The sequence below is a fragment of the Dermacentor variabilis genome, unplaced genomic scaffold, assembly GCF_050947875.1.
Source record: "Dermacentor variabilis isolate Ectoservices unplaced genomic scaffold, ASM5094787v1 scaffold_13, whole genome shotgun sequence".
Classification (NCBI taxonomy): Eukaryota; Metazoa; Arthropoda; class Arachnida; order Ixodida; family Ixodidae; genus Dermacentor; species Dermacentor variabilis.
Genome location: NW_027460291.1, coordinates 10195440 through 10221143, shown reverse-complemented (window position 1 = coordinate 10221143; position 25704 = coordinate 10195440). Strand labels below are relative to the sequence as shown.

Genomic DNA, 25704 nt, shown 5'->3' with positions numbered 1-25704 from the left:
CGATATCACCCCGGCCCGGCAGGATCACGTCGGCTTCTTTGCTGCAATGATACAGGGCAGATTTTTAAGGACGGTGTCTTTCGGTGCTACTGGCGCTGCCAATGTGTCGGTCGCCTCCTTCCATGCTTCTTTTATACGGTTGATGCGTTGACGGCAGCCTCCCCTCGTTGCGACGACGAAGTGAACGCTGTGAGATGTCTTCAGGCAGGCTTTTTGCACCTGTGTCCAAATCGACGATATCACCCCGGCCCGGCAGGATCACATCGGCTTCTTTGCTGCAATGATACAGGGCAGATTTTTAAGGACGGTGTCTTTCGGTGCTACTGGCGCTGCCAATGTGTCGGTCGCCTCCTTCCATGCTTCTTTTTTATACGGTTGATCCGTTGACGGCAGCGTCCCCTCGTTGCGACGACGAAGTGAACGCTGTGAGATGTTTCAGGCAGGCTTTTTGCACGTGTGTCCAAATCGACGATATCACCCCGGCCCGGCAGGATCACATCGGCTTCTTTGCTGCAATGATACAGGGCAGATTTTTAAGCACGGTGTCTTTCGGTGCCACTGCCGCTGCCAATGTGTCGTTCGCCTCCTTCCGTGCTTGTTTTATGCGGCTGATCCGTTGACGGCAGCGTCCCCTCGTTGCAACGAGGATGTGAACGCTGTGACGTGTCTTCAGGCAGGCTTTTTGCACGTTTGTCCAAATGGGTGATATCACCCCGGCCGGCCAGGATCACGTTAGCTTCTTTGCTGCAATAATACATGGCAGATTTTGAAGGACGGTGTCTTTCGGTGCCACTGCCGCTGCCAATGTGTCGGTGGCCTCCTTCCGTGCTTCTTTTATACGGTTGATGCGTTGACGGCAGCCTCCCCTCGTCTCGACGACGAAGTGAACGCTGTGAGATGTCTTCAGGCAGGCTTTTTGCACGTGTGTCCAAATCGACGATATCACCCCGGCCCGGCAGGATCACGTCGGCTTCTTTGCTGCAATGATACAGGGCAGATTTTTAAGGACGGTGTCTTTCGGTGCTACTGGCGCTGCCAATGTGTCGGTCGCCTCCTTCCATGCTTCTTTTATACGGTTGATGCGTTGACGGCAGCCTCCCCTCGTTGCGACGACGAAGTGAACGCTGTGAGATGTCTTCAGGCAGGCTTTTTGCACCTGTGTCCAAATCGACGATATCACCCCGGCCCGGCAGGATCACATCGGCTTCTTTGCTGCAATGATACAGGGCAGATTTTTAAGGACGGTGTCTTTCGGTGCTACTGGCGCTGCCAATGTGTCGGTCGCCTCCTTCCATGCTTCTTTTTTATACGGTTGATCCGTTGACGGCAGCGTCCCCTCGTTGCGACGACGAAGTGAACGCTGTGAGATGTCTTCAGGCAGGCTTTTTGCACGTGTGTCCAAATCGGCGATATAACCCCGGCCCGGCAGGATCACATCGGCTTCTTTGCTGCAATGATACAGGGCAGATTTTTAAGGACGGTGTCTTTCGGTGCTACTGGCGCTGCCAATGTGTCGGTCGCCTCCTTCCATGCTTCTTTTTTATACGGTTGATCCGTTGACGGCAGCGTCCCCTCGTTGCGACGACGAAGTGAACGCTGTGAGATGTCTTCAGGCAGGCTTTTTGCACGTGTGTCCAAATCGGCGATATAACCCCGGCCCGGCAGGATCACATCGGCTTCTTTGCTGCAATGATACAGGGCAGATTTTTAAGGACGGTGTCTTTCGGTGCTACTGGCGCTGCCAATGTGTCGGTCGCCTCCTTCCATGCTTCTTTTTTATACGGTTGATCCGTTGACGGCAGCGTCCCCTCGTTGCAACAACGATGTGGACGCTGTGACGTGTCTTCAGGCAGGCTTTTTGCACGTGTGTCCAAATCGGCGATATAACCCCGGCCCGGCAGGATCACATCGGCTTCTTTGCTGCAATGATACAGGGCAGATTTTTAAGGACGGTGTCTTTCGGTGCCACTGCCGTTGCGAATGTTTGCCGCTGCCAGGTTACCTTAACTTACCTGCCGCTGCCAGGTTACTTCACTTCACTTTCACTTTATTACCTTAAAGGCCCCCAGGATTGGGGGTATTACATAAGGGGTGGGTAGCTATTAAAATAAATTATATACACAAGGGAAAGATGTTTAGGTACAAGTTTGCTCGCTGGTAAATATGTTAATTATACAGTTCAAAAACGTCGATGGGCAGGTGATTGCGGCGATGTCGTGTGGAAGGCCGTTCCAGTCCGAGGCTGAACGTGGGAAGAATGATGTGGCAAACGTGGTAGTGTGCGTACGTGGACGGGCGACTTGAAAGGGATGACCAATGCGGAGAGAAATGCGTGCAGGAGGGCTGATGTAGGGTGGATGATGAAGTGAGCTGTAAAAAAACCTATGAAATAAGTACATAGTAGCGATACGACGCCGACAAGTCAGGCTTGTTAAGCCGGATTCTGCTTTTAACGGTGATATACTGACATTATATGAATAGCATGAATGGATGAATCTTGTGGCACGATTCTGCACTGATTCTAGACTGTTTTTTAGATATTTTTGGTTAGGGCTCCAGATGGCAGAGGCATATTCCAGCTTAGAGCGTACGAGTGACTTGTATGCAAGCAATCTTAGGTTTGGTGGCGCTAGACGTAGATGACGTTTTAGGAAACCAATGCTTCTGTTAGCAGATGATATCACTCTAGTGACATGCGCGTTCCAGGTTAGATCGTTAGACAACGTTACGCCTAGGTATTTGTAAGACTGTGTTAATGCTATCGTGACGTGCGAAATTGTATAAGGGAACAGGAGAGGATTACGTTTTCGATGAAATGACATGAGTTTGCATTTATCGGGGTTTAGTTCCATGAGCCATTGGTTACACCAGTCCTGGACGCAAGTTAAGTCTCTTTGAAGAGTTAGTTGATCAGAGGGGTTACTGATTGTGCGATAGATAACACAGTCATCGGCAAAGATGCGAATGTTACAGGAGACCTGTGTTGGTAGGTCGTTAATATATATTAAAAATAGAAGGGGACCAAGAACTGTTCCTTGCGGGACGCCTGATGTTACTGCAAGAGACCTAGAGGTTTGATTATTAACGTGAACAAATTGGGTACGGTTTGCCAGAAATTCTTTTATCCACTGCAGTATGTTATGATGCAAATTTAACCAAGAAAGTTTTAGTAGAAAGCGCTCGTGGGGAACCTTGTCGAAGGCTTTCGCGAAATCTAGGAAGATTGAGTCAGTTTGAAGGTTAGAATCAAGGGCCATGTGCAGGTCATGGACAAAAATAGCTAATTGCGTTTCACAAGATAGGTTTTTACGGAAGCCGTGTTGAGAAGGATGAAATAAATAGAGTCGAGAAAGTTCATTATGCAAGAATAGATTACATGTTCCATGATTTTGCATGGCACACTTGTTAAAGAGATGGGGCGATAATTAAGGGGCGATTCTTTGTTACCTGATTTGAAGACCGGAACGACCTTCCCCACCTTCCAATCGCTGGGTATGCTACCTGTGGAGAGTGATTGTGTGAACAGTAATGATAAGTACTCTGAAGAAGCATGACGTATGTTTTTTAAGAGTTTTCTGGTGATTTCGTCAGTACCTGCAGAAGATGACATCTTAATATTTTCAATGATACCGGCGATGCCGTGTGCAGCGAATGTGACTGGTGGCATGAGCGATCTTGGTTGGGAAGTTGGGACAAATGTTGGCATATCAGTTTCGTTTGTGAAGACAGATGAAAATGCAGTGTTAAATATATTTGCACACTCAACGTCGTTCACTTCCTCGCCATCCGTGTCGGTAATGATAGGCGCATAATCAGGGTTTAGAACTTGCCAGAACTTTCTGGGATTATTGCTTAGGATCTTCGGCAGGTCAGTATGAAAAAATGCATGTTTGGCATTAGAAATGGACCGCAAATACGTTGACTCGGCCTCGTAGTATTTATTCCATGCGCATTCGCTTGGGTTTAGTTTTGCTGCACGGAAAAGTCGTTTTTTCTTGTTCTCGAGCATTTTTAAGGACTTTGTGAACCATGGTTTATTATGATTGGCACGAAATGTAATGGTGGGAATGAATTTGGATGTTAGTTCTGCAAGCTTGGTTTTAAAAGTAAGCCAGTTGTCCTCAATTGATCGGTCGTGAAAATCTCTTTCGAATTCTGGAAAAAAAGCAAGCAATTGGTTGTTCATTTCATTGTAATTGCCTTTGTCATAAAGGCGAATTGTTTTGTGGAACGTTTGGCGCGATTCCGCGATGAGGGTGAAAGTAGCATGTATAATTTTGTGGTCGCTAACTTCGCGGAGATAAGTAAGATTCGCTAAACTTTCAGGGTGATTAGTTAGTATAAGGTCCAAGATGTTTGACGAATCACGTACGACGCGTGTAGGTTCTTTTACTAATTGGGTGAGATTAAAATTTAGACAGACGTCAAGGAAGTTAGTTATTTCTTCATTGCTTGTTGGTGTGAAGTTCTGCCAGTCAATAGACGGGAAGTTAAAATCGCCAAAAAGAAGAATGCGCGCGTTGGGATGTGTAGTAGTAAGTTGATTTAGGCTATCATTTAGGTAATAAGAAAATTGTGGATAGCTGTAGAGGGGTCTGTAGCAGACACCTAGTATGACGGTTTGAGGTGCGGAACGGCAGATTACCCATAGTATTTCAAGTTCTGATTGGATATTAATAACAGAACAAGGCAATTGTTGGTTAGTGGCAATGAGAACACCTCCTCCTCTGGAGCCCTTGCGGTCCTTGCGGAAAACTTTAAAATTAGGTAGATTGGCAAGAACTTCCGTATCAGTGACGTCATCTGTTAGCCACGTTTCAGTTAGTACAAGTATGTTGCTGGAAGATGATGAAACAAGATTACAGATGTGTTCACATTTGGGTAGGAAACTGCGTATGTTTGTGAAAATAATAGAAAAAGAAAGATTTGGAAGTTTACCACGAGGGCTGCTACCAGGAAGTTTAGTTACACGACAATGAACCGTATGCTATGAGATTTCTTTTACTGTCTGCGATGATTCGTCGAATGCGTACTGTTTCGGACCGATGAATAATGTTTTGTAGCGCAAGGAAAATTTTGTGTTTTTAGTTTTGGCAAATCTAACTAGATGCTTTCGCGCATCTCGGACAGGGCGTGAAAAATCCTCCCCGACGCTGTAATCAGTCCTTTTTAACTTACGGCCATTTGAAAGAATTAGCTGTTTGGTTTTAAAAAATGTCAGTTTGACTATAATTGGGCGAGAGCGCCCAGAAGAATGGCGCCCAAGACGGTGAGCCCGTTCAATTTCTTTTGGGTCAATGGTTAGACCTAAGTGATCACGGCAGAGGCGCAGGACAGTTTCTTCAGATTGGGCGTAGTTTTCCGATGCATTGTTATCTGTGATATTATAGAAAATTAAATTGTTTCGTCGCGAGCGATTTTCGGCGTCATCCAGGCGGGCTTCTATTCCTTTGATATCTTTGGCTGTTTGGGTGGTGTTAGTGCAGATCGCATCCATGTCGGTGCGTAGTGTTACCAGGTCTTGATAGCGAGTTTCTAGGTTGGATAATCTGTTACTGAGGTCAGATATAGCCTGTTCAGTAGTTGTTAGTTGGTTTCTAAGGCCTTGAACCTCGGCGAGTAGTTGTGACTGACCAGTAGACAGCTTCTTTAGTTCTGCGAGTACAGTGTCGGGACCTGGGTTTGACTCGATATCACCAGCCAACAGCAACAAGGTACGTGCTACATCATAACATTCAACAACAATCGAAAGGCAGCACTGTGGGCTCGGTAGCTGCAGGAGACAGTAGTTACTTGATTTTTTTGTGGAAAGACAATACTGATTACTGACCTGCGCAGCGAAGGCGAACGGCTTAGATGAGTGCATCGTGGCACAGCGACCGAGCCCACAGAGTGCCGCGCGTTGGTGATGGTCTTTTATAGATGGCTCCTCGGTTGTTGTCGATGACGGTGCGTGAATCCAGGGGCAGTTGAGGCACGGCAGCGGTGGCGCTGCCGGGCTATCTGTAGTAGCAGACAAGGGCTGGCGGGCCACTCGCAGCGAAGTGGTTCGCTGAGGGCCGTGGCATCTTACCTTACCTTACCTGCCGCTGCCAGGTTTACCTGTACCCTTGGAGGTTGATAACTGTGACCTCATACACGGTACATGGCTGCTAGAAATGCTGGAGACCGACCTAAGTCTAGATCACTCGAGTGGGAAGCGGGCGGCCAGAGGTGGTTTAATACCTAACAGTTCCTGTATGTACTCACCGGATCACTCATTCTGTGCTCTTTACAGTGCCACCACCATCAAGTCAACAGCCAAACAACAGGCCTATGGTCTATGCAGAAAATACCCGCCGTGGTTGCTTAGGGGTTATGGTGTTGGGCTCCTAAGCACGAGGTCGCGGGGTCGAATCATGGCCATGACGGCCGCATTTCCATGAGGTCGAATTTGGAAAATACCCGTGTACTTACATTTATGCGCATGTTAAAGGACCCCAGGGGGTCCAAATCTCCGGAGTCTCCCACTACGGCGTGCCTCATAATCAGATAGTGCTTTTGGCACGTAACACGTAAAACTCCATAATTTATTTTTATGTGCAAAATGTGCCCTTTGGCAGCCGTAGTACACACGAAAACACTTATTTCGCAATTAAGGCAAAGCTTTCTTTCTGAATACAGAAGCCAAAGAAGAGGCAAGGATTGAAGGTGGCAAAAGAAAATTGAAGTTGGCTATACAGACAAGTGAAGCAGTCGGCCACAGAAGCAGCCAAGTGCGGAAGGGTAGTCAAACAAACTAAATTAGACCATTGTGTGCATTGAGCGCGGAGCGTTGAGCTGAATAAAAGTAAACAATAAGGAGAATAAATTTCAGTAAACATCAAAGAAACGTTTGCTAATCACTGATTTACACACATGCTTGGGGCCCGCTGATTTTCATTTCTTTTTTATTTCACACCAGTTAGCGTCATACATAGCGAGATCTTAAGACCGTAGTGAAAAAGGCCGTCGTTGTATATGCCGTGTGAAGCAGATCCCTCTAGCTCTAATCATTATCCCACTGTGGCCCACAGCAGCGGACATAACGCTGCGACTTTTTTTGCAGCTAATTATATGCAAACGGTTAGTTGCGCACACACGGAGTAATCCTTTTACTCGCTTCTCATGATTTCGTTTCCCCACTTCTCCCGACATACGTAATGCCTACTCAGGCATTTAGGGTACTTAAAGAAAGAAAGAAAGAAAGAAAGAAAGAAAGAAAGAAAGAAAGAGAGAAAGAAAGAAGCAAACAAGCAGTCTGGGGCACAATCAATACCCCAGGATGCGCTGCAGCGTCCAACAAAGCACGGATGCGGGTGATGCAACATCGTAATGACATCGTTTTCGTTAACACAGCCCGGCAGAAATGCTGCCCACCGTAACCGATTTGAACGTTTGGGCACGCGCCACGGAGAGCACAAGGATCACAGGATCCAAAAAGATACCAATTATGGCGACGCAGCTGCGTCAAAATCTGTTCAACTCTCTTCCGCCACCAATCCGAGCGAACTCTGTTGGAACTATGTGCCGCAAAATAGCGGGCGTAGGCGGTTGCCTCCATCCAGAGCAATTCATCCCCCCTCACAGCCAACCCGGAAGGTCTTCGGAGCTTTGCTGCTCTCTTTTACGTGCTTCTGCAGCGCGATAAAAAACGAGGGCCCCCTCGGGGCGCCGCGTGCTTTGCGCGCCCTCTCCCGCGGGTGTGCCGCGGTCTATCAGCAGCGACCATCTCGGTGCGTCGCCGTAAACGACTTGTTCGAGCCGCGCTAAATGCGGCTGCGCTTTACCCGCGCTAGCGCCACGCCGTGACCACGGCTCTCACGAACACCGCACGGTCGCATAAGTTGCGGGCCGGCCTCGTCATGAACCCAGGTCAGGCATGCGTCAACTCGGCTCGGGCCCTAAATAGAAGCATCGGACGAAGTGACCAGCAGCGTTTCGTCACTGCCCGAATATCGCTCGCTCTGGAATAAGCGACGGGAGATGGAAGAGAGGGGCGTGACAGCACGTCCCTTGTATAATATAGCGCCGCTCAGCGGTGTACTCTCGGTGCTTTGTTCGAAGCCTCGCTGTGTATTTTGAAACTCGCGCAAACGAGTCTCGTCGCATGCCGTGCGGATCGTGGAGGATTGAGCAATACGACTGCACGAATAGCATAGCAGGACGATCAAGTGCGTGCTTGTTGACACACCGTATACGGAGGGGCGATGTGCCAGCGTCGGAGGAAAAACACCGAGAGATACGAGCTTCATGATACCGCCGCTCACGTCCCTCGGATTGTTGAGGCCGCACTACACGTGCCTGCCTGAAGTGTAATCAAGCAAATATCGCCTTGGTTCAAACGACCTCATCGGTTATGCCGGTGCACGTGGACTACGGAATCTCATAGGTAAGCGATATAATCCGGAACTCAGGACCATGCTTAGCATGCTGTTTACATGTCCGCCATTGTATGTGCGTGCATCTGCTATGGACTTCCATGTGCTTCGCGCTGCAACATGACGCGTCAAGTGGTCATCTGTTCGCAGTGAACATCACGAAGGTGCAACGTGAGCTACGTGCGTGAGACGCCGTTGGTGAGTGCACCGGATTCATTTTTAACCCCCTGGGACGCGGGCGTCCTCCCACCGAGTCCCAGAGAAATACGACTGCCGCGTCCAGGATTCGATCCGGCGACTTTTTACTTAGCAAGAGGGCTTCACAAAGAATACGTGTCATTTGTCCTGCATGCTTGAGTATGCAGTTTTGCATGCTTAACAATATCCAAGGACTAGCACCGCATTCGTCACATCCAGCCTCAACTTGCGTTGCGAAATAAATCGGCGTTCCTGATATCAGTTTCTCAAAGGCGTTCTTCTAACAGTCCAGGACGTTCTAACTCAAAAGCCGATGCATTTTAACGCGACAGCGTTAAAGAGCTCGTGTCGCAGGAAAACCGGTGTCGCGGGCGTTGGTGGCGTTGGCCGTGAGCGAAAAATCCCGGAAGGCAATTCATAAATAAAAACAACTTGCAAGAAGGGCTGAGTGGGACCCGAACCAGGGTCTCCGGAGTGTGAGACGGAGACGCTACCACTCAGCCATGAGTTCGATGGTTCAAAGCGGGACAAAAGCTCCTCTAGTGAATGCGGTGTTGCCTTAGAAACGCGCCGTAGAAAGTTATACTGCTGTCTATATTGGTAACTATGAGCATGTAAATTACAGAAGTTGCAGTTAAACGAGTAGCGAAGTACGTTCCCGCTACATTTCTTCTGCGCTTGGCGCACCCGCAGAGCCATCTTGCCGCAAACGCAGAAGACCCCCTCCTCGCAATGTACGGCGCTGCCCCGACAGGTGGCGCACCACTCGCCCGCTTCTCCCTTTTGTCCCGTCAAGAGCATGCCGAGCGAATAAGTGGGCGGTACGAACGGGGTGCGACCAAGCTGTCGCGTTCCACTCTTGAAGGCGAAGCTTAAGCGTCCTCCATTTTTTGTTGTTGCAGATTTTGGCGCAGATATCTAGAAAGTGGTGCTAGTCTTAAGAGCTCTTCATAGGAGACATGACTGTAATAGTGCACGGCTTCAATTTAGCAAGTGCAACATGTACCCTAAAGCAAATAACTAACAATTTATTTTGTGAGTTTTACTGAACCTCCACCAACGCTACGATTTGTCGTGCATGTCGGCGCCTTTAAGTCATCCACTCGATCAGGCCGAATAATCGATCCAATTGTAAAAAGAATCAGTTGAAAATTAAAAAAAAAGATCCGGTGTACTATAGATGCGTTTACGTCGCGGAGAAGTTCAGCATGCAGGCCTGAGGCCACTCATAAAAAGAAAGTGTTTGTCGTTGGCCGGCCACGTTCGCTAATTTGTTCCATATACGACGACCCGCCGGTGGCTGTTTTCACGGAGCAACCTTTTATGCCAGCTGCTTTGTGAGCCAGGCTGTGCAGTTCACTGTTGGTCCGGTTGACAGCGTCAGACTCAACCGAGCTTGAGCGCATATTTTGACCGCTATGGTCTTTTTTTGCTCGTAACCATGCGACATAAACACAGACGGCAAAAAAAAATCAAATGAAGGGACGTCGGGAAGCGAACCGATTTCTTGCGATAAAGATATTTCGCATACGCCTGACTTTATTTCAGGTATACGCTTCTTGTCAGCGTTATGTCGGAACAGCAATCGCCATGCCGCACTTCGGCACGCCGCATTTCGGGTGCACAGCCAAAGTAAGTTCGCCTATCTCTCGCCGGAAACAGGGCAGACACAGTAGTCACGCGTTCCATTAGGCGAGACCTTTCGTAAAAGTGCCGCCGGTATTCTGGATATCTGAACGTTAAGAGACAAGCGGAGATTAATTACTCCTGCCAGATTATAGCTCCATAAGGCCCAGTGCACACCTAACCCGTGGCACATTCTCGTAGCAAATCGGAAGTTTACTCGCAGCTATCTTAATCGTTTTTTTTTTTACTCGCTGACGCAAATGCTGCATTGCAACTCGGGGGGGGGGGGGATAAAAAGAAAGAAAGTGCGACTGTGTTCCCTCTTGTCACTTGGGCTTCGGATTTACGTGTATGCGCACGCCTTGTGCGGGGGCCATCAAATAGCGACAGTTTGATGGCGCGGTTTCGGCGTGAATCTCGCGTACGCGTGCGTGCACACGGGCCGGACGCTTGCCGCAGCGCGCACGGACGCCATGGAGCCAGAACCAATGGCGGCGGCGTCCCTCTTCCGATGCCGGATGGGCCGGGCGTCGTTTTACGACTTGGAAACGAGCTGATTTACAGGCGCCGGGGTTACGAGGTGAGCAGCGCTTATTGAGCCGTCGGCGCGCCGATGGCGATGCGTAGAAGCGCGATCGCACGGACTTGCCTAGACAAAAAAAAAAGCAGGCTCGATAAACTGGCCAGCCGTCTGGCGGCACGCTATGTCTGCTGATGGGCGAGTGCAGGATTTTTTATCTTTATTTGTGGACGAGTATCGCGCCGTGCTCTCTCGGAACGTTGCGTGCGACAAGACGAAACACAGAATATTTTAATCCGCCTTAGAACGATCGCGACGCTGGCCACCACTATACCGCGGTCGCCCGCTTAAGTGGCCCATTTTTGAGCCTTGGTCTGCGGTCGCTGCCATGTTGGCCAGTAATATCCACGTTCTGCCACTCATTACCCTGCTGACGTCATCTGACCAAGCTTTCGCAACGCCGAAGGCGCCTTCGTGACCACAGACTACGTGTAGAATGTTAAAGTAGGAAAACGCACGTGACAACAGATCCTTATGACTCCACTCGAATGCTTCCTCGAAATTGCCGGTCAAACACTACAGTTTCGGTCCATAAATGTTTGTTGCCTCCACTGAGAGCACTTCTCTGGTAAGACACGCGTGTATACGCTTAACTTTCACGGGATGGTGCTCAGGTAAAGCTCTTGCGCAACGTCAGACACATCAAACCGATTTTCTGTTTCCAATAAATCACAGACAGACAGACAGACAGACAGACAGACAGACAGACAGACAGACAGACAGACAGACAGACAGACAGACAGACAGACAGACAGACAGACAGACAGACAGACAGACAGACAGACAGACAGACAGACAGACAGACAGACAGACAGACAGACAGACAGACAGACAGACAGACAGACAGACAGACAGACAGACAGACAGACAGACAGACAGACAGACAGACAGACAGACAGACAGACAGACAGACAGACAGACAGACAGACAGACAGACAGACAGACAGACAGACAGACAGACAGACAGACAGACAGACAGACAGACAGACAGACAGACAGACAGACAGACAGACAGACAGACAGACAGACAGACAGACAGACAGACAGACAGACAGACAGACAGACAGACAGACAGACAGACAGACAGACAGACAGACAGACAGACAGACAGACAGACAGACAGACAGACAGACAGACAGACAGACAGACAGACAGACAGACAGACAGACAGACAGACAGACAGACAGACAGACAGACAGACAGACAGACAGACAGACAGACAGACAGACAGACAGACAGACAGACAGACAGACAGACAGACAGACAGACAGACAGACAGACAGACAGACAGACAGACAGACAGACAGACAGACAGACAGACAGACAGACAGACAGACAGACAGACAGACAGACAGACAGACAGACAGACAGACAGACAGACAGACAGACAGACAGACAGACAGACAGACAGACAGACAGACAGACAGACAGACAGACAGACAGACAGACAGACAGACAGACAGACAGACAGACAGACAGACAGACAGACAGACAGACAGACAGACAGACAGACAGACAGACAGACAGACAGACAGACAGACAGACAGACAGACAGACAGACAGACAGACAGACAGACAGACAGACAGACAGACAGACAGACAGACAGACAGACAGACAGACAGACAGACAGACAGACAGACAGACAGACAGACAGACAGACAGACAGACAGACAGACAGACAGACAGACAGACAGACAGACAGACAGACAGACAGACAGACAGACAGACAGACAGACAGACAGACAGACAGACAGACAGACAGACAGACAGACAGACAGACAGACAGACAGACAGACAGACAGACAGACAGACAGACAGACAGACAGACAGACAGACAGACAGACAGACAGACAGAGCACATATTTTTGCCGCCAAGTATGCAAGCGCTGGTATGCTACTCTGCATGGAGAGGTGGATGGGGATTAAAGATTCCGGAGGAGAGTGGAAACAAAGAGAGAATAAAATAAATATGAAATAAGCGAGTGAACCCCATAATGACACTTACAGGTGAGGCGGTGGTTGAAGCTTTTCTATATCATATAGGGAATCTTTAAAGCTTTCCGAGAAGGCGAATTTTTGAGGGGTATTCCTGAGAGGAACAATAAATCCAAGACATGTTGCTGCTTCGAAGGGCCGGTCATTGGACCAAACATGCTAGACACGTTAGGGGATCGTGACAAATCATGTTTATTTGGTGCTCAAAAGAATGTTTCTGCTCACGGTACGTTGTACATTAAAGTAAAATGGACTCCATTGTGTCTAAGCTGCCAAAGTTATCACATTATGGATCAGTGGGGCGCCCAATGCGATATAGATTACTCTTCGTGAATGCTACGTTCAGTCGAAACCGATGGTACAATGGTGGCGTGCTTTGGATAGTATATTTATCTGCGCAATTTTATTAATCCCCAACCCAAGGTAGTGATAGCGGAACTATAGTCTGGAGCCGTGTACAGAAGGATTCTATCCGTGAGAACCTACGCCGCTACCTTGTGTCTTCAATATTCGGGTGTAACATCCCCAGACGCGCACATGCAGGGGCTGTGACTGGTAGAGACCGGAACTTTTGCTAAATGCCTTTGTTTTTACTTTGTTATTGCGCCTATTTGACATAAAAGGACGAATTAGGCCACTCTAAGCACTTTAAGCATGTTTTAATTGTGCCTATAAGTGAATATGTCAGCATTTGCGCCCAATTTGGGTATGGAGGGCTTAGAAATGCTTTTTCCGTATTTTGTTTCGGTTTCCACGCTGTTGCGTTCTCCAGGGTAGCGTACTCCACCGCTGCCGAGTTGTTGCGATGCATGTTTATCGAAGCTCGGCCGACTTTACTATTAGGTAGCGTGGTGTTGTCGGCGGGCTGCAGGCATCCGGTAGACCACGGCGGCCAGGCTAGAACGAGATGACTTCTAGTGAGAAACTTGCACGGTTTATTCAAAGGTTGGTGAAAGATGATAAGAAAATGAAGTGAAAAAGTAAATTGCGGAGCCCCTTTAAATAGGCTCTCTAAAATCGTGGGCGAGATATTGCTCACGTCAACGCCACGTGACAGGCACTGACTCTGGTTTGTGGATGGGCGTCTACCACTTTCAGTGAGCCGGTACGGGCCCGCCTCCGCAGGTACCAAGACCCCAGGTCGGAGGCGCTTATCCTTTCTTCTAGGCGACGTTGGTTCGCGGAAAGGGCGCCTGGTCCATTCACCCAGTTGACGTGGTAAGCGCTCGTCGTGGCTTTGCAGCTGCTCTCACTTTCAGTGAGCCTGTAGGTCCGGGAGGGGCGGCTTGATCCTCTCTTCTAGGCTTCGTTGGTTCACAGAAGCTCTCCTGTAGAGCTTGACAGTTCGCGGAAAGGGCGCCTGGTTGTGGATAGGCGGCTGATCCATCGTCCCAAATGACGTCTTCACGAGCGTGTCTCCGCTGGCGTAGCCCGGGGGTCCTGTCTAGTTCGCGGAAAGGGTGCACAAACACAAAGGGGCGTTTGAACACTGCGGGGCATCCGCCAGACCGGCATCCGCTCAAGATAACCATAGCGAATGAGGAATTCACCCTTCGTTTCGATGAGGCATGGTGGTCGAGCATCCCTTTTGCACAGGGTGCTACACGCCAGCCGTAACAACTCATTTTCGGGCTACATCCGCTGGCAAGACTACTACTGTTCCCAGCGGATGTAGCCTGAGAATGCCTGCAGAGGCGGTGTCGTACCCAATGAAGCGAGGGGCGACTATTGCTAGTTGAAGCGCCCGTATTCAACCTCTAACATAGGCGCCGTCATACGAGGGGGGAGGGGGGCGATTCTCCGGGGCCCGAGCGCCCTCCAAGGTTTTCCTGAGGCGGGCAGAGACTTCCGTTTAAATTGTCATTACCAGAGCTGTCACCTGTATCATTGCAAGTTTCTTTTGAGTTGCTTAAGGGGAAGATAAGGGGAATATTTTTTACAGAAGGCCAAAAGGACGGTTTTATCAAAGTTTATGTTGATTTGCGAGGTGCTTCACCAAGTGCAAAACCTAGCAAATGACTCTTGGAGGCGGTTAATCACCAGAAGGGTTAATAAATTCATATAAAACACTATCATTGGCATAGAGACGAATGTTAGAAGAGATGTTAACAGGCACATGATTTATGTAAATTAAAGAAAAGCAGAGGCCGAAGAACGGAGCCCTGGAGCACACCAGATGTCACATCAATAGCAATAGAGTCGGTCTAGCTATAAGAAATGAACTGGCAACGAAGTGAAAGAAAGCTTGAAATTCAGTTACCTAGTTGAGGATTATTTAGTACAGCGTTATGTTTAGAAAGGAGTTTAGAACGTAATACTGTGTCAAATGCTTTATAGAAGTATATCAAGATAGCGTCAACCTGGTGGCCAACATCAAGGTTAAGGGAAATGTCATGCGTACACTCAACTAATAGCGTTGCCGTACTAAAACCGCGCCTAAACTCATGCTGTATGTTAGATAGCAGATTATGTGATCACAGGAAAAGCACTATGTGTTTATGAATGATATGTTCTAAGATTTCGCATGACTGTGACGTTATTGAACTCGGTCTGTAGTTCGATAAAGACTGCTTATCACCGGATTTATAAAGAGCAAGCATTTTAGCTAACTTCCATGAAGAAGGAACAGTGGCAGACAATAAAGATTTGTTGTACATGACCGTCAGGTATCTTGATGACCACAAGGAATAGCAAACCAAGAATGCATTGTGTACTCGTCCGGACCGGTGCATTTCTTGGCATCCAAGGTCAATACGAGGTCAAGAATGCCTTAATTGGTTATGTCAATGTCAGTGATTGCTTCAGAAAAAACTATACTGGTGAGAGATGGAATGAAGTTGTTATCGGGTACAAATACGGACTGGAAATACTTGTTGAAAGCAGCCGATATTACTGAAGGATCACTGATGACGTCATTATCAATTTTGAATGAAGTGGGTGAAGCGTCGCGAGGTAAAATAGAAGACCAAAATTTACGAGGGTTAGTTCTTAACAGATGAGGCAGTTGAACGCGAAAAAAGAAACCTTTGGCAGTTTGAATTTTTAAATTAAGTTCATTTCTTGTCTTGTGAAACCTGCCAAGGTTATGGAGTCGTTGGTTCGTTTACAACGACTAAGCCTACGGACAAGACAAGAAAAATGCCAGATGTCACGAGTAATCTAGGGAATGTTAGCATTACTTTTCTTAGTTTTAATGATCACAAATCGTTGGATACATGACTTCGTAAGATTTTCAAAGTAATTAACAAGACAATTTACATCCTGTATGTCAGACGGAGAGCAAAACGTATCGAAATGATCAGCGAAGAGATAAATAATGGAATTGTCCTCCGCGCGAGTGAAGTCAAGGGAAGTAGTAAAGGTATAGGGTGATTTGGAGTTTGGACAAGACAGCGATAACAAAACACGTTTATCATCAGAGTGTCCGTCAATTACTTCGCAGGAGAAGTCGTTTTTCGCTAGATCAGCGCTTAAGAAAATCAAGTCGAAGATGGAATTTACCTATTTGCACTAGAAACTTGTATGAGTCCAAAGGACAAGTAAATATCGATTAATTCATTACAAATTGCTACGTCACGACCTGTTATTTTTGGTGATGGCCAGTTAATGCCAGGAGCATTTAAATCACGCATGCAGATAAATCGTGTTGTCAGGCATATTAAATTTTTAATAGCATGAAAGACATCAAGGGAAGAACCGGGTGGGCGATATGTAACGCTAATTACAATACACTGATTATTCAAAAGAAAATGTTACACTACATGGTGTCTGTGTCCGGATGCGAGGACAAAACTGAGGCCCGAAGATCCGAACGGATATGCAGCACGACGCCGCCGCCAGTGCCGTGGATGCTGTCTAGGCGCACGGCCATAAAACCGGGTGGAGTAAGCTCCTAAATATTACTATGTAGCCACGAGTCAGTGATGCCTATAACATCAGGGGAATAAATAGAGATAACGGACAGTAAGTCTGCAAGTTTTTAACAACAATGAGAACGTTCAAAACGATGAGGTTATCGAGGTGGCCAGAAGGATGTCAGGTAGTGGATGAACGGGGAGTTGAGGACACAGGCACGCATGGTAATGGTTGATTATGTACTTTTACTAATGTGTTTGAACTGTCATCCCAGTTATAAGAAATCTTGTCAATGAAAGCATGATCGTATCTTGACTTTACGACACAGCCATCGTTACTAAAAGGAAATGATGCTTCCCAGGCTTTCTTTTTCGAATATATCTAATCCTTGAAGAGAAGTCTTCTGTAATGAATAAATTGTAGCCCTTGAGTTTATAACTATTTTTTGGAACCGTCGTTTTATTGTTGAAGTCGTTTTAGAATAACCGGACGAGGGTGACCAGCGCGTGCTTTACCAAGCCTGTGGACGCGTTCAATGTGAGGGCAGCTAATCTTCAAGGTTCTGATAAATACAGACGTAACGTTGGACAACAAGCTCAGACGAAGCTAATCCAGGCCACGTGACGTCCCAGAAGATGCGATCAGCAAAACAGGCGAGGCACTGCACGAAGATCAAGCAACGATTAAACATCGTACAGGTGCTGCTGTCCCACTGACGAGGTTGACCACTGACAAGGCCCACTGACCACGTATTGCACCGGACGACGCGTTCTCTTCAAGGCCATCGGGAGCCACTTAAAGCTTTCGCCTCAATAGTTGTGGCAACAAAGTCTAGGTCGATTTTAGAGCGTAGCTCTTAGGTGCCCGCTCCTGGGTTGAGCGTCGGCCTAAACGCCTGAACGCGCTCCTGCCAAGGCTGGCGCATTCGTCTTTGTCTTCTACTATGTCTGGCACATCGGCGCCCCTTGGCGTCGCCGCACCAACGCGCTCGTGCCACTGCTCGCGCAAAGGTCGCCTTCTTCCGCAGCTGGCTCCGATGTCGCTCATCATGCCAGCGTTCCAATACTGCCCTTCCCTCTGCGAAGGCGCTGACGGCTCTGGGCCACTGCCAGTCGGTGCGGTGATTTCTGTCTCAAATTCTTTGCGTCAATATATCGCGAAATGTAAAGATGTATCGAGCTGCACTCAGATGTAGCATTAGGGAGTATCCTAATCGTCGCGCACGTTTTTTTTTAAGCCTTGCACTATTCAGGCAGGTGTCCTTTCTCTTCAACTCCATCGCAATGCAAGTAACTGCCTCCCTCGCCATCATTTCATTCCGACAGGGCGACGTCTCGTTCGTTACTCTTATGGTTATGGTTATCCTTCGCCGCGACTCCTAGAACGCCGCTAGTGGGCTTGCCCTTCTCCGCCCGGGTCGCTGTCACTCATCTCGTCACCTGCATTCATATGTCGGGTCGACCGTCTCTCGTCTGAGCGTAAAGCTCGCCTGATGAATTCCCAGGTCCTGGGGACAAAACCCTGACCCTGACCCGAACTTCACAATGTCGCGAAGACGAAATAAGCAGGGCATAGTTGGGCACTGGTACCCTTATGCCAGAGACCGAATAGACAACACTATTCGGCGGAGTGTACCGCTACTTTGATGCAGCCTGCCTGGCTTGCCCATAGGCTAACAGGTACCACTGAACCAAAACTCTGTAAGGCGCGAGACCGACCCGCGAGCCGGGCATTCTGGTAGGCCCGAGCTCTGTGGCTCACGGGGGACGAAATGGCAGACCGTCCAGGAGTGCCTGTTTGTGGCTGGCTGAGGATCCGCTTGCTCAACAAGTCCATCACCTTCTTGAATTGGCTTTTCTCAATCCATTGAACCAACAGAGCAGAACCATGCTGACAGTAAGGAGGAGGAATAATAATAAGAACATGACAAAGGTATCATACATGTGCTACACTTTATAAATGCATATTGGCGTCAGTTGCAATAAGTTCGTAATTTACTGCACCGATAAAATATGTTTTTTTCGCATAAGACTCAAGAACTTATATTAAGAATCCCGGCTGCATCAAAACATACACAAGCCGCCATCACGCGAAGAATAAACGGACTCGGCAGTAGCAGGGGATAGCTTCGGAACACAAAGCTTTGTATTACGTATGCACTCACGTGAAAGAATATGAGGGAAACGAGCCCCCTACGGTTAGGAGCAGTTGTGTTTTATTACTTTGAGTGCCTCTTGGACTACGGTTCAAGCTTAGGAGCAAAATTTGACATGTCCTGCGCTCCTTTTGTACTTCCTTTCAGTCGTCGTTGCAAGAGGCTGCTGAAGTCGTCGCCGTATAAGAAACTGCTAGAAATTTCGCTCCCGAAGCACGTTTTCCTTGAAGAATAGTTGAGTCGGTTGCCGTGCTGATTTTATACCTTCTTTTTCTATACAAATCTTGATTTGAAATAAAAGGTTACGCTCTCTCTATTTTACGAGAGTGAGAATGTTGCTACGCGTGACATGTTTAAATACTAAAACGAAGCAATACATCCTGGTCGAAAGTTCGCACGTGCAAGAGAGAGAAAGAAGGAAAAGCAAAAGCAGGAAGGTTAACCATGCACGTTGCACCTGTTAGCTCCCGTACAAAAAAAATATTGAGAAGGCATTGAAATATCGTTGGTCAATGTTCAGTTTTAATTGGAGTATTATTGAGAGTTTGTTGGAGAATTCTTGGGTTGAGGGCTCTTGAATATTGGCCACTGAAATTTAATTGAAACACCAATGGGCGTCTCAATGTTGAATAATTGTTAAGTTACCATTGAAAGTCCATTGTGCTTAGACGTCCCCCTGTGTTCGTTTTGTTGAAAGGTTGTTGGCTTACCATTGATTCTTCGTTGAACTGACGTTGTGGTAGTTCTGCTGAACTGTTGTTGAGTTATTATTGCCACAGCACTGAAAAGTACATTGTGGCCCAGTTGAGATGGCATTAAGATTTAAGAAGTCGTCATTGAAATATGATTGACGTTTCGATGGGCTAGTGGATTTTTATTCACATATTGAAATTGCTTTGCTGTTCACACTTGCATGCCCCGGTGCCTGCTCATAACTTTACCAAACACAAACAAAAGCAAAGCAGAGACTGATCAATTTGAAGTACCTTTACTTACACTAAAATGCGTGCACATGAAACATTATTACACTACATAAGGCACCACTACATCGAACCTGGAGACATAGGATAGTACATACAGCACTCTAGCCGTGTAAATACACCTGAACATCCTATACATATGAATTCAATCAAAACGATCATTCTGGTCTTCACTTTCGACTTAAGTTTATGACTCGAAGGTAAAGCGACTCCAAAGGCAGGGCTTAAGCATACCCTTATAACAACCAACTTTGAACACATGAACACTTGAAGCTGCTTGCGTGTGAATACACAAGACATCATCATCATCATGAGCCTGGTTAAGCCCACTGCAGGGCAAAGGCCTCTCCCATACTTCTCCAACTACCCCGGTCATGTACTAATTGTGGCCATGTTGTCCCTGCAAACTTCTTAATCTCATCCGCCCACCTAACTTTCTGCCGCCCTCTGCTACGCTTCCCTTCCCTTGGAATCCATTCCGTAACTCTCAATGACCATCGGTTATCTTCCCTCCTCATTAGATGTGCTGCCCATGCCCCCCATTTCTTTTTCATGATTTCAACTAAGATATCATTAACTCGCGTTTGTTCGCTTACAAAATCTGATCTTTTCTTATCCTTTAAGGTTACACCTATCATTCTTCTTTCCATAGCTCGTTGCGTCGTCCTCAATTTAAGTAGAACCCTTTTCGTAAGCCTCCAGGTTTCCGCCCCGTACGGGAGTAGTGGTAAGACACAGCTGTTATAAACTTTTCTCTTGAGGGATAATGGCCACCTGCTCTTCATGATCTGAGAATGCCTGCCAAACGCACCCCAGCCCATTCTTATTCGTCTGATTATTTCAGTCTCATGATCCGGATCCGCAGTCACTGCCAGTCCTAAGTAGATGTATTCCCTTACCACTTCCAATGCCTCACTACCTATCGTAAACTGCTGTTCTCTTCCGAGACTGTTAAACATTACTTTAGTTTTCTGTAGATTAATTTTTAGACCCACCCTTCGGCTTTGCCTGTCCAGGTCAGTGAGCATGCATTGCAGTTGGTCCCGAGTTACTAAGCAAGGCAATATCATCAGCGAATCGCAAGTTACTAAGGTATTCTCCATTAACACTTATCCCCAATTCTTTCCAATCCAGGTCTCTGAATACCTCCTGTAAACACGCAGTGAATAGCATTGGAGAGATCGTATCTCCCTGCCTGACGCCTTTCTTTATTGGGATTTTGCTGCTTTCTTTATGGAGGACTACGGTGGCTGTGGAGCCACTATGGATATCTTTCAGTATTTTTACATACGGCTCGTCTACACCCTGATTCCGCAATGCCTCCATGACTGCTGAGGTTTCGACAGAATCAAACGCTTTCTCGTAATCAATCAAAGCTCTATATAAAGGTTGGTTATATTCCGCACATTTCTCTATCACCTGATTGAAAGTATGAATATGGTCTATGGTTGAGTAGCCTTTACGGAATCCTGCCTGGTCCTTTGCTTGACAAAAGTCTAAGGTGTTCCTGATTCTATTTGCAATTACCTTAGTAAATAGTTTGTAGGCCACGGACAGTAAGTAAGCTGATCGGTCTATAATTTTTCGAGTCTTTGGCGTCCCCTTTCTTATGGATTGGGATTATGTTAGCGTTTTTCCAAGATTCCGGTACACTCGAAGTCATGAGGCACTGCGTATACAGAGTGGCCAGTTTCTCTAGAACAACCTGCCCACCATCCTTCAACAAATCTGCTGTTACCTGATCCTCCCCAGCTGCCTTCCCCCTTTGCATATCTCCTAAGGCTTTCTTTACTTCTTCCGGCGTTACCTGTGGGATTTCGAATTCCTCTAGACTATTCTCTCCTCCATTATCGCCGTGGGTGCCACTGATACTGTATAAATCTCTATAGAACTCCTCCTCATACATCTGATTCTTGCCAATTCCTAATTTCTTCTTCACTGCTTTTAGGCTTTCTCCGTTCCTGAGAGCATGTTCCATTCTATCCATATTATACTTCTTTATGTCAGCTGTCTTACGCTTGTTGATTAACTTGGAAAGTTCTGCGACTTCTATTCTAGCTGTAGGGTTAGAGGCTTTCATACACTGGCGTTTCTTGATCAGATCTTTCGTCTCCTGCGGTAGCTTACTGGTATCCTGTCTAGCGGAGTTACCACCGACTTCTATTGCACACTCCTTAATGATGCCCACAATATTGTCGTTCATTGCTTCAACACTAAGGTCCTCTTCCTGAGTTAAAGCCGAATACCTGTTCTGTAGCTTCATCTGGAGTTCCTCTATTTTACCTCTTACCGCTAACTCACTGAGCGGCTTCTTATGTACCAGTTTCTTCCGTTCCCTCCTCAGGTCTAGGTTAATTTGAGTTCTTACCATCCTATAGTCTCTGCAGCGCATCTTGCTGAGCACGTCCGCGTCTTGTATGATGCCAGGGCTAGCGCAGAGTATAAAGTCTATTTCATTTCTAGTCTCGCTGTTCGGGCTCGTCCAAGTCCACTTTCGGCTATCCAGCTTGCGGAAGAAGGTATTCCTTATCGCCATATTATTCTGTTCCGCAAACTCTACTAGTAACTCTTCCCTGCTATTCCTAGTGCCCATGCTATATTCCCCCACTGCTTTGTCTCCAGCCTGCTTCTTGCCTACCTTGGCATTGAAGTCGCCCATCAGTATAGTGTATTTTGACTGTAACCATCGCTGATTCCACGTCTTCATAGAAGCTTTCGACTTCCTGGTCATCATGACCGGATGTAGGGGCGTAGACCTGTAAACCATCATTTTGTACCTCTTATTAAGTTTCACAACAAAACCTCCCACCCTTTCGTTAATGCTATAGAATTCCTGTATGTTACCAGCTATATTCCTATTAATCAGGAATCCGAGTCCTAGTTCTCGTCTCTCTGCTAAGCCCCGGTAGCACAGGACGTGCCCGCTTTTTAGCACTGTATACGATTGTTTTGGCTTCCTAACTTCACTGAGCCCTATTACATCCCATTTACTGCCCTCTAATAGCACTGCCAGACTCGCCTCACTAGATAACGTTCAACGTTGAACGTTGCCAGGTTCATATTCCAATGGCGGCGTGTCCGAAGCCAGGGATTCTTAGCACCCGCTGCTGCGTCGCGGGTCCGACCGCCGCCGTGGTCAGTTGCTTCGCAGCTGCTGGGGACTGAGGGCCGGGTTTGATTGTTGTGTTCATATAGGAGGTTGTGGCCTAGTACCGCACCAGGGTGGCCAATGCTGCTCTGGTGAGGGAGTGCGTTACCAGTTCTGGTCACCGGGATCAGGCCACACTCCAGGCCTGTTTATGCAATTTTATCAGCACGCGGATTTTTTTTTAATCCGGTGGAAAATTGCGCGGCACCGGGATTCGAACCACGCACCTCTTGCATGCGAGGCGGATACCTCTACGCCACCGCTGCACTTGCATACGAATACTTGCACTTGCACACGAATACTTGCATACCTACAAACAGGCATGTGACATGTCATGCCTTGAATGGCTGAAATTAATAAATCTTACACACAAAGGAAGTTACCAGCACTCGTATTTCCTTCCTCAGGGGACTCCTGGAAGTTGAACTAGAAAATGTGCATCAGTGTTAAAAACGCAGAAAAGATAAGCCCTCCTCCTCCAATAGCGTTCTTCCTGAAATAAACAGCGCAAATAACTTCATGTATCAATTCTATGGACACTTCGCCAATTCGGTGTACATTTATATTTGACAACCACCCAAACAGACACGAGAAGGATGAATTAAGGTAGGAACACACATGAACGCTGACTCAACTAGAAGTTTATTCGTGAAAACAAAGATTTTAAACACACTGGCCAACTTCAAAGAAAAAGCCATGGATGCGCAGCAGAAACAGCCCGGCACAACAAAAAAGGACAGAAAGACGTCCTGAAGAATAAACATGTTCGTCAAACACTAACAAAAACATGAAAACTGAAAGGTTTGTCGTGTAAATGATATTAACGAGAAGTAGTGCAGCAACTCTTCCACACTAAGGGTCACAGAAATCTTGCTTATGAATTTTTCTTCGTGATCAATAAATAATGCTACTATAAGTCCTCTTGTGTTCTGGTCATTTTGATGAAACAATTGTTCTTTCTGCTCTATACCGCAACACCTGAGGAGTTCCAGAAGCAATATTTATTGATCACAAACGAAACAAATGCATAACCAAGTTATTTGTTGCCTTTATGGGAGAAAGTTGTTCTCAAGAGTATTTCTCGTTGGGTAGTATCACTTATCGGACACATCTTTCGCTTTTTCGAAAGATTAGCCCGATAGTTCTCGTTTTTCACGCATGTTTATTCTACATGACATGGCCTTCTCATTTTTTTTTCTTGTCGCATGTGGTTGTTTCTTCACGCATACACGGCTTTTTACCTTTGTCAAGTTTACCAGTGTCTTTAATACGTCTGTCATCAAAAGTAGACTTTTAGTTGAGCTTGCGCTCGTGTGTGCTCCTACCTATTTCGTTGTCCGTCGTCCGCCACTGTTCGTGCTGCCGTTTACAGTACGCACGTATCACTTGGTTAGGCTGGTAAACATTCTCAGAAAGAAAAGTAAATGCTTCCGCTCAAAAGGTAGCCCATCCTTTACTACTAAACGCCAGAGCAAATCTAAAGTAAGGCTTCACAGCTTCCATGCGGCAGCTAGTACATGTACACCACAGAGCAGCACAAAAATAGTTGAAAATCCCACTTGATGGAGAATGGCAACAGAGGTGCGAGCTTGCTGGTGAATAAGCCACATATCAACGGGTGTCTTGCACGACGCCAAGGTGCTCTTGACGTAGAACACTTTAGCACCTGGGAATTTGCTGCCTGCGTAACCTGTGAGAAGGGAATGCGGGCAGAAAATGAGATTACGCGGATTAAGAATCTGCCACGCACTGCACAAAACTACGCATGAAATAGAAGTACACACTATACTGGCAAGTAAAAATTTGCTACTCTACGAGTGCCGTCGAGAAAAGGAAGAAATGGGTTTCTACGGTAAATGTTAGCTAAAACACGCACAGCGATGTTTCACAGCGGGGAAAAATATTCCCGGCTCTCTCGCAGAACCAAAGACCACGCGACAGTGCATAGCCGATACCAAGCAGATATCGAATCTTCGGGTAGAAGTCCAGCAGAAGGAATGACCTGAAGATACGCCGAGAGCGATGCGAGCGTGAGCGTGCCTGTACGAGTGAGAACATGTACCGCTTCTTTGAAGCAAGCCGCTCTGGCGTGGCTCCGATCATCCCACGCGATTTGTGTGCAGAACGTCGCGTACACGCACTTGCGCGTTTTGCGTGGTAGCGTCTGCGCAGTGAGCTAGCTTCATGCATGCGTCATTCTTCGCCGCGCAAACGGTGCTCGAGGCGACAACGCGCCGACTGGCGCTCCTTTCGCTTCTGCAAGCAACGCACGTTCGGATCGGTCCAACTCAGAGGCAGCAGATAACGGTGGCATGTTTCGGTTATCGCCTATTAAAATTGTACAGTACGCCTTCAAAAGAAACGCGCCACGCTAGATAAAGATGCTTACTGCGGCAGTTTTGGCGGTGATAGGCGATAAGGCGAGCCCGTCGGCGGCTGTGTTTTTTGCCGAGGTCGTCACCACACCTCTGTTGATTTGCGCTGTGTATCCGTGTGCAGTCACCGCGCGGAAGCTGCGACTTATCGGTTGGCCGTTCTCAGCAAATCCCAAAGAGCCGAAATATATTTTGCGGTGCGCCGCATCATTAGGCGCAACCTAAATCGAGGCGTGCTTGACCGCTACGGCACAAAAGGTGATCACACTAACCGCATGGTATACGATGAGCCACTACGGATTAAAAAAAAATAATTATTACGTCCTACGTGCGAAACCAATGATCTGATTATGAGGCAGGTCGTAGTTGGGGACTCCGTATTAATTCTGACT

General features: G+C 47.3%; 1 protein-coding gene across 2 annotated transcripts in view; it reads left to right on the top strand.

The window, feature by feature from the left end:
- The window catches only part of LOC142566715 (uncharacterized), a 168693-nt gene that overhangs the window by 57126 nt on the left and 85863 nt on the right, over positions 1–25704 (top strand). Inside the window, exons 1-2 of one of the 2 annotated variants that reach the window (XR_012825114.1) lie at positions 7886–8410; positions 8550–8597. The exons of the other annotated variant lie outside the window; for it this stretch is intronic. The gene's annotated coding sequence lies outside the window, so the exon portion shown is untranslated. Of the gene's footprint in view, positions 1–7885; positions 8411–8549; positions 8598–25704 lie in introns of those variants that run through there. 2 annotated transcript variants of the gene reach the window in all.